At 38.6% G+C, this 10,311-nt stretch overlaps 1 pseudogene; it reads left to right on the top strand.

The window, feature by feature from the left end:
* The first annotated feature begins 3,221 nt into the window (after positions 1-3,221).
* Positions 3,222-10,073, top strand: LOC110748512 (F-box/LRR-repeat protein At4g14103-like; annotated as a pseudogene).
* The last annotated feature ends 238 nt before the right edge of the window (positions 10,074-10,311 follow it).

The following is a 10,311-nucleotide window of genomic DNA, read 5'->3' as shown; positions in this document are numbered from 1 at the left end:
TTTTAGTTTCTTCTTATCAATAAATTTTGAGAAATTCTCCTCTCTCTCTCTCTCTCGGAAAAAAGAGTGGGAAAGGCCAAATTTTGGGGCCCTTGAGTTGCTCAAGGAGTTTAGAGATGGTTCTGTCTTTTTTATCACATGTGAAAAGGGCAAGTTTTCCAAAGGTACCTGGGTCTTACGAAGTTCAATAGAACTCTCGAGTCTTACAAGTAAAGGTAAGATGATTTCTAGTTGCCATTATTGTCTCCCAAGCAGGGCCGGACCCTTCGTAAAAAAAAAAAGAAAAAGAAAAAAAAGAGCAGGCACGGACTCAAGATTTCAAAATGAAATTAGCTAAATTAAAATTTAAGGTGAGTTGTTAAATTTTGAACTAAGCTAAACCTTAAACATATATGCTAACTAATACTATAGATAAAAAAAAAAAAGAAGGGGGGAGGGGGGGGGGAGAGAAATCTCACTTGGGCTATAGCCCTGGTTGTCCTTCCAAATAAAAAGGAAAAAGTATGAGTTCCACATTTCTATTTGATGAAGAATAAAAACACATCATAATCATCTATGTATGGTGTAGTTTCTAATTTATGATTGTCATAGTTGAACAAAGACTTGAAGTATTTGTTGTTTAGAGACAATGGAAAATAGATGACAAGTATTTTCTATAAAAGAAAATCTTTTTGTGGTGATGCCAATACTGAGAGTATAAATTTAAATCCCATACGGAGAAATTGGGAAGACACAACGTTTTAAAAATGTTGCCATGAGTTCGTTTTGCAATTATTTTTTGAATCAATGTGGTATAAAAAGGAGTATGAGTGAGGGTTTAAATAGCTAATTATATGTGTTATTGGATTAATCCAATGGTCAAACTCCATAAATTTTGGTACGTACTTGCATTTAGTTCATTATAATTGTCCTAGCTCTGTGATAATAAGGAAGGGGTTATAATGATCTCTGTGATAATATAAGGAAGGGAGACACGCAAAATTGCTATGAGATGTCAAACATTCCGATTGAAGCTATAAACTAAATTGTGACAAATTAGCATATGTGGGTTATGCCAGTTGGTCAAGTGAATGTGTTTGCCCTTTTGTACCCTAGTTAGACCTCCTCCATATACATTAGAGTAATTTAGCATATCGTATTCCAAAAGAAAAATTGTGACAAATTATAATTTAGATATTAGATTCAAAAATAGCCAAAGTTCAGGCACGAAAAGTGTATTGAGAAAAAAAAAATCAAACAAAATTCGGAGCCTATTGGAAGTCTATAGATGATTTGTATGAGAGATAATTTAGAGTGTATGTGTCTTCCCATTATTGTGTATTTTACTTATAACACGTTTACTAACTTGAATCGGAATGAGCATGAATTGGAGTGAATACTGATGACGGATGTTTAGTCGTCGTCTGTCGATTTTTAGGACGATACTTTTCTGTTGTGTTTTCTTTATCTTATTGACTGACTGTGCAAGGTCGTTGCTGAATTATTGTCCATTAATCTTTGATTTTGACAATATAATGCATGCAGTTGGAAATATAAGTTACTTTCCATCTTCAATCTACTTTTTTAGATTTCAAAATGATATGATTCCTTCCTAGGATCCTTATCCTACTTTTGTTGCTTTAAAGTCTTTTTCTAGGTCACCAGAAAAGCAAATGAAGCTACTTTTTATTTTCTGCTTAATTATTACTTCTCCATTATTTGCTTCTTCAGCCAAAGTGAAAGTCGCCATCCAACAGCCTTATGAGCGAAGAAACCGTGCAGTGCAGCTCCCCAAATTCCTCCTCAAGAGCCAACAAAAAAGAGCAGCCCCACATAAGTGTACCACGAAAACCCGATCATGTGACACGTGCCCCAAAACATGGAAAGTGTCTCCCACCAAAACAAAAGAAATATCACCTCAACTAGGAGGACCCTTTCCCCCCAATAAAGCGGTCGAATCGTACCGTGCCCCCTCCTAAAAGCAACACTATTAAAAGCAGTCGAATCGTACGGTGCTAACTCCTAAAAGCAACACTACTAAAAGCAGTCGAATCCTACCGTGCCCCAATCCTAAGGGGCCGTTTGGTTTATGGGAAAGGAGGCATAGGAATGAGAATTCAATTGCTTTCCCATGTTTGGTAAGTCCGGGAATGGGAAACGGATTCCTGGCACATGGAAAAGTAGGGGGGAAAGTGATGCCCCCCTCTTAACTTGGGTTTTGCTTTCCCTTCTCATGGGAAAGTTTGGGAAAATGTGCCAACATTCAATGCACAATTTTCATGACTATTTTGTCCCTATGAACAATTTATAATTACAACGTATCATTAAATGCATTCTTTTTTTATTTGATTTAATATGGGTATAATTGGAAAATTATACAAATTTTGTTTTCCATTCCTACTCAAAACAAACTTGGGAAAGGAAACAAAGTGAAATCTCCCGATTACTTTCCCAACATTACCAAACGTGGGAAAGGAATCTTTCATTCCCATTCCTTGGGAAATGACATGAAAATTGATTTCCCCTCAAATCCATTCCGTGAACCAAACGGGGCCTAAAAGCAACACTACTGAAAGCAGTCGAATCCTACCATGCCCACCCCTAAAAGCAACACTACTAGCTAGGAATGAAAGATTTATTGTAAACTTCACCATCAACGCAACATGACATTGACGGTGACCATGAATGTAACATATGTAGCTTACGACCCAAGGAAAAAAAAAAAATATGCAGCTGCATTGCAAGTCAGCTGAAAGTCTTTGTAATGATGAGAAGCCGACAGGTCACCAACCACAGAAGTGAACTCACAATGACTAGCACTAAAAAAGAAAAAGAGCACGAAACCCAATTCATTATGTCTCTATATCCAATCACAATTAAGGAATAAGAATAAAAGATTCCTTGTATTAAGTTCTTTTAAATACGGAAAATGCTAGACTTATCATATTTTTATACCACATTGTGTACAACCTCTTTAATATAGATGGGCCCTATTGTATTGATGGGTTCTATCTCTATTAGAGATATGATACACAATGTGGTATAAAAATGTGGTAAGTCTAGCATTACCCTTTAAATACTGTTTTATATTTGTACAAGGCAAGTTTTGGGCCCGTGAGTGGCGCTCAAGGAGTATAGGGTTCAACATTTATATTTGATGGGAAAAAAAAAACCCACGTCATAATTATCTATATTGTAGTTCTTAATGTTTGTCATAATTAAAAAAAAAAAACACAGAAACAATGCGTAAGGTGTCCAAGTTTTTTTTTCCTTTCCGCCTCTTTCCTCCTCTTTCTCTGTTTCTCTCCTATGTTTTTCCACTCTCTCTGTTTCTCTCTTTTTCAGCTTGTTTGTTCCTCTCTATGTTTATATTTTTATCTCTCGTTGTCGGTGGCTTTTGTCGTTTTCTTATCGGTGGCCTTCGTCAATCGTCGATTTTGTTGTTGAATTTTGCGAATCTCGGATATGATATGGTCTGATTGTGGTTACTGGCCCAAGAGTAGTTTTTCAATCGTCTATTGGTTTATTGTGTAATGGGCCTTAATATTGCCTTAGCCCAAATGTCCTTTGTTTTTTTTCTCTTTTTTATGCACTTACATTTATTTTGTTCTTTTCCGTCTCAAATCCACGTCGTTGTTGCTAAGGAGCAGAGTTGCTACTACATCTGTTTCTATAATTTTCCTCTTTTTGTATCGCATGATTCTACTCAGGCTATGAATCTTTTAACTAAGATTATGCTCTTATTCTTTCTTTTTTGCTCTTATTCTAGATCATGAATTGTGGATTGACTATTTTGGTCCATTATATAAATAAAAAAGGTCTCCAAGTAATTTTTCATTTAAAAAAAAACCCAAATGTAAAGGCCCAAAGGGGAGCCCAACCTAAACATGAAAGAAGACCAAATGGATTAGAGAACTTAGTGGGTTTTCGGGTCTGACAAAGGAAGTTAACAGAGTCATGCTGCTGGGATTACTGTTTGGTTTTCGCGCCTAGAATTTCAGGGCGGACTACTTCCCCTCCCATTCCACATCTGTCTCACTTCACTTCCTCTTGATCTTTCTTGCTGAGAATATGTTGGAGAGTAAGGAATACAAATAAATATTCTGATCATCGAAGCACCATTTCAGAGTTCACGAGGTCGAATTAATATTTTTTCTTTCTTTTCGCTGAATCTATTTTGGGTAAGCCCATCTTCTCTGCTTCTCTACCTTTGGTTTTTGTTTTCTGTATTAATTGGAAACAATGGAGGATATGAAATTCCATTGAGTGATGAGAAAGCTGCAAACTTTCAGACTTCTGTTTTTTATTTTCTTTTCAGACACTCTGTAATCGTCATATATATTCCGGTTCTGTTAACCAACATTGAGTTCAGTTTAGTAATTCGTATTTGAGATCATTCTATAACTTTTTCCAAATATTTTGTATGTGTGTCTCCAAAAAATTTCTCAAAGAACCCAAAAATCCACTTAAACACTAACACAATTATTTCCAGATTAGAGATATATAGAGGTGAAATGGCAGCAGACTCGTAATCTTGGTTATGTTGGTGTCATGCTCATATCATATGTTTACATAATTTTGTTTTCATGTCCTTCATCTTTGCAGGTGTAAGGTGCTCTTACCAAAACAAAAAGAAATTTTAGTGTCATGGAACACAAGCATAAGTTATTGGTGTTGTGAATTGAGCACAAAACTCAACTCACCCTCCCCTAATGATCTTGTTGTTGATGGACTTTGTGACAAACACAATTATGGATGAATCACACACACTACACTTGAGAAACCAACCGAGCACAAAATGACACAAGAATTTATAGAGGTTCAGCAATTGCCTACATCCTCTTGGTGATCCCCTTGAGAAATTCACTAATGAAAGAATAAGTTACAACTTTGGTTTACAAAGAAACCCCCTTAGAACTCTATTCTCTCCCCAAGCTCTCTTTTCTCTCTCACCCCTTGCTCTACACTTTGATACACTAGAGAACTCTTAAGCCATGATTTGCTTCTTGCATGCTAAACCCCTTTATATAGCCAAATATGCAAGAGTGTGAATGCAACCTCACACTATTCAAATGTTGGCTACCAAACTTAACCATGGATGGCTACCAAACATTCCACCATTTTGTGCCACCAAACAAGTCACCTATTTTTGACAAAGATGGCAAGCCAATATTTACTCACATGGGCAACTCCAAAATTCTTCTAGAAATGAGTCAACCATGTCATGGAATTTAGGTAGAAATCCATAGCACACAAAAGAGGACTTTGTATCCTTAGGTGAGCCAAATTTCCAACAATCTCCACCTTGGCGAACCTTAATCACCTCGTGAACCATTGTTATCCTCTAGAACCTCTTCAACCTCTTAGAAATCGTTCTAGTAATTTCCAAAAGCTCCACCATGGCAATTAACCTCTTGCCTCAATGTACCTTTGGTGGAAGGTGCTCTACCCAAGTCTAAACTTGAGTAACTTGGACCTCCTGTGCAGAAGAGAGATCCCCCATGCCAAATTCGTTGCTCCTTGCCTTCTTGGAACCTTGAATCTTGGACATGCCTTGATATGCGAACCACATACCAAACCTTTGTTCACTAAATCCCCACATAGCCAACTTTGCTCTTGGATTTAAGAACACACTTCTTTTCATCAATGCACCTCTCCAACTTTCCCGCTTCATGCTCCCTATAGCACTCTGAAACGTGGCTGGAACTTCTTGGTCCATCCATCCAAAACCTAGGGACGGTTTGATGGATTCCTTGGGCCCGGACCTTGCATTTGATGATGGCTCCACCTCAAGTAGAACCCCTTTGTGAGTTTGTTGTTGTTGCCTTCCTTCTTCAGCCCTTGTGTCAAGCTCCACCTCAAATGGAGTCCCTTCCATGACCACCTTGGCAAGAAGCTTCTCTTCAACAACATCCTCCCCATCATTCCTTGTCTTGATTTTACCTTTGTGGATATTCCTCTCCACACTTTCTGCAGCTTTGAAATCAAGCACCTTTGATGATGAACCGTTAGTCATACAACCTTGACTAACCTTCCTTGCCCAACTTCTCTTGAGCACACTTGCAGCTACATTATGTTGGACCGTCTCCTTGACATTATGACTTGTTGCTTGCTCTTCCTTGGTACAAATCTCTGCACCACCCAAGAGCTTGTATGTGTTGTTTGGTTGAATCTCCCCCCTCATAACCACAACAGAACCTTGTGTGATCATGAGCTTCCCTCCTTTGGCCTTGTAAGAGCAACCTTCTCTATCCAAAGAACCAAGAGAGACTAGATTCGTTCTTAGTGCAGGTACAAACCTTACCTCACTAAGAGTCCAAACTTCACCACCTTGCAACTTGATCTTCACAGTCCCTATGCCCAAAACTTCACATGTAGTTTTGTCTCCCAACATAATCTTGCATGCATCCTTATCCTCATACGTGTCAAACATCAACTTATTTGCACACACATGATATGAGCACCCGGAATCTAAAATCCAACTTGAAGAAGAATTCTTACACGAAGAACTTGCCATGACTTCCCCGTTACTTTCCTCCGTAACCGTCAAGAGTTCATCACATGTGTCCTTATCACACACGTGGGCTGAACTTCCAGCTTTCTTCATCTTGTTCAACTTCTCCTTCCATACCGGACAATCTCGCCTCCAATGATCCATAGATCCACACTCGAAGCACCCTTCATTGTCCTTGGACTTAGCATTCCTCTCGTTGCTTCTCTTGCCTTCACGCTTGCTTGAACGACTCCTTGCGATCAAACCAGCATCTTGAGAGTTCTCCTCCGAACGTTGAGACATCCTGTGATGCGTCATCACATCTTGCACCACCTCCTCAAAATTCAAAGTACTCTTCCCAAACATAAGTGTCGTTCGGAAATGCTTATAAGACGGAGGCAAGGATGTTAGAAACATGAGTGCCTTATCCTCCGTATTATACAACACGTCCATTCTCTGCAAGTCAGCAACACATCTATTGAAGCTGCTCAAATGCTCCATTAGATTTCCTTCCTCCGCCATCCGAAGATTTAGGAGTTCCTCCTTGAGGAAGAGCTTGTTGGACAGCGACTTCCCTGCAAACATCTCTTCGAGCTTCTCCCATGTTTGCTTCGCTGTATCCTTCAACACGTTGATGAGCACCTCATCGGAGAGGTAGTTTTCGATGGCTCCTCTGGCTAACTCGTCAAGTACACCCCACTCATCATCTGTCATACCTGTTGGCTTCTTTTCCTTGCCCACCAACACAACATGGAGATGTTGTTGTGTAAGGGCTGACTTCATCCTCCTTTTCCAAAGCATGAAGTTCTCTTTCCCTGTGAAGGGCTTTAACTCCACCTTCATGTTGACAGATTGTGGCAGCCTCTGCAGCATAGAGCTACTTTCACCTTCAGCTTCCTTGTCACCTGCCATCTTCAACACTCTTGCAACTTGCTGCTCCAACACAGCTCTGATACCACTTGTTGTGAATTGAGCACAAAACTCAACTCACCCTCCCCTAATGATCTTGTTGTTGATGGACTTTGTGACAAACACAATTATGGATGAATCACACACACTACACTTGAGAAACCAACCGAGCACAAAATGACACAAGAATTTATAGAGGTTCAGCAATTGCCTACATCCTCTTGGTGATCCCCTTGAGAAATTCACTAATGAAAGAATAAGTTACAACTTTGGTTTACAAAGAAACCCCCTTAGAACTCTATTCTCTCCCCAAGCTCTCTTTTCTCTCTCACCCCTTGCTCTACACTTTGATACACTAGAGAACTCTTAAGCCATGATTTGCTTCTTGCATGCTAAACCCCTTTATATAGCCAAATATGCAAGAGTGTGAATGCAACCTCACACTATTCAAATGTTGGCTACCAAACTTAACCATGGATGGCTACCAAACATTCCACCATTTTGTGCCACCAAACAAGTCACCTATTTTTGACAAAGATGGCAAGCCAATATTTACTCACATGGGCAACTCCAAAATTCTTCTAGAAATGAGTCAACCATGTCATGGAATTTAGGTAGAAATCCATAGCACACAAAAGAGGACTTTGTATCCTTAGGTGAGCCAAATTTCCAACAATTGGCTACTGCAATTTCTCAAGCTCAAGTACCTTGTCCTGACATTATAATAGACGGGTTCAGTAATCTTCCAGATGAAGTTGCTCATCAAATTCTTTCTTTTTTCAATTTTAAACAATCATTCGAGTAGGCAGTGTGTCCAACAGGTTTCAGAGGGCTTTATCTCTCATCCCTGTCATTGGATTTTTGGTCATGGTATTCAAACAAGCAGGAGCAGTTAAACATGCTGAATTCTTTTGAAAGGTTCTAGATTCATCGCGGGGATATATAACAAGATACAGCACTTTCGCGTACATTTGAATCTATGTTCAACCTTGTGTGATGAGATTTTCCGAGTGATCGCATGGATCCACATTGCAGCAAGGTGTAATGTTGAAGTTCTTGATCTTCAGTTAGAAATAACGAAAACAGATATGCCTATGATGGAATTGCCATCTTGCATCTTTCTTTGTGGATCTTTGAGGTCTCTATTGGTGGACTTGTATACAGTTCTTAAAGTGCCCTCCTTTTCTGGTTCCACTAATCTCCAACACTTAAGCTTGAGAAGTGTTAGAAGAATAGATGAGGGGGTTCTCCAAATGGATCTCAAGTTTCTGCAATGCATTAAACAATTGCAGCTTAATAATGTTAAGACAGAAAATATCACCATTGAAAGCTCATCTTTGGAATAATTTAGGTTTGTGTCTCATTACAGTGACCTCTGCCAACTTAACATCTCAGGTGAAAAACTTGAAGATACGCATATAGAATGGGGATTTCTTGAACGTGGCAGCAGATCACTGAATATTTATGCTTCAAGTCTCAAATATTTCAAATGGGTTGGGAATTTATTGAAGCGCCAAAATCTTGGGAAACTAACGTATTTAGAAAAGGCGGAGATTTTTTTTGAGGTGTAAGGCAGATGCCGATGACATTGACAATGCAATTGAGTTTCTCTGCAGTATATGTAGGGTTAAAGTTCTTTATCTAAGTGACGACATCACTGAGGTAAAAATGCACTACCCTGCAGACAAATATTCTCTTTTGGAAAAAGTAAGACATTTTGCGTTATGCATTTCTGTAGATCAAATTTGTTTCATCGTTTCTCTTCCCTTCCTCACCCTCTCATCTCAAAGTATAAACCTCACTCAAATTTTAGAAGCAATTGATTTGACAAATGAATGTAGGAGCATGATATGGCCTTGAGTATTTGAGTAATTGATGATATATTGCTTTTCGGTCAACTTTGTTTCTCTACTCTCTCATAGGATGTTTGAGTGGTCATAAGTTTTCTGTTGAAGAGTTGGCCTCTATACTATTGCAGGTTCTGTTCAAGGTTCCATGCCTGCACAATTCGATAATATTTCTTACTACAATTCGATAATATTTCTTACTATTGCAGGTTCTGAGAGGAATGCCTACTTTGAATACTTTGCACATAGACTGACATTTCCTCACTCTTCCATAAACCTAAAGTAAGTTACAGTCTAGGTTGCTCTCTCTCTCTCCCTCTCTCTAAAAAATGCACAACACATTTTACGGTTTCTCAAATGAGGAGCATATTGAAGTAGTTGTCTGGCAAGAAAGATATTTTATGGCTCAAAGTATTGTTTCTAAAGCATTGTATGACCCTCATGCGCATATCATCAAATGTAGGCAGGTAGTGTTAAAGTTCAGGGAATAACACCTTCCCTTCTTTATTTTCAGAGAAATCCTTGTTCTGGTACTTTTGAGTTTTTGTTGTTGATTTGCTTATTGCCTTTTCAGGCACGCGGATGTAATAGGAAGTACTGGAAATCCCAAAATCCTGAATTTTACTGATCATCTTAAGGAGGTAACAATAGTGCTTTCCAATGGGTTCAATGTAATGGAGTTAGCAAGGTATATTCGTGAGCAAGCAGAGAATTTGGAGAAAATGGTCATATTTTATTCACCTCACCAATCATATGTTATAAAAAAGGTAAAACAAAGCAAGATGGCTTTCACTGCGACAATTGTCTTTCACATAAAAACAGCTGAGATGAATCATGAAGTATAGAGTAGGTTCTGCACTTTTCCAAAGATTTTGTTGATGTAATAATATCAAAACTTCAGTGATTAAGGGAGAACTCTTAAACTTGATATGCAGTCTTTTGTTAGAAAGAGGCATAACAGTGTTCTGGTGATTTTGGATTGATGGCATTAGAAGGTTGAAGGTTAAAGATGTTTCGGGGTTTGTGTTTGTTCATGAAACATTTTTGAAAACTCTATCCAGTTACCATGGCCACTTCGTATTC

Source organism: Prunus avium, chromosome 7 (genome assembly GCF_965620075.1).
Source record: "Prunus avium chromosome 7, drPruAviu1.hap1.1, whole genome shotgun sequence".
NCBI lineage: Eukaryota > Viridiplantae > Streptophyta > Magnoliopsida > Rosales > Rosaceae > Prunus > Prunus avium.
This window is presented reverse-complemented; position numbering and strand designations above follow the sequence as displayed.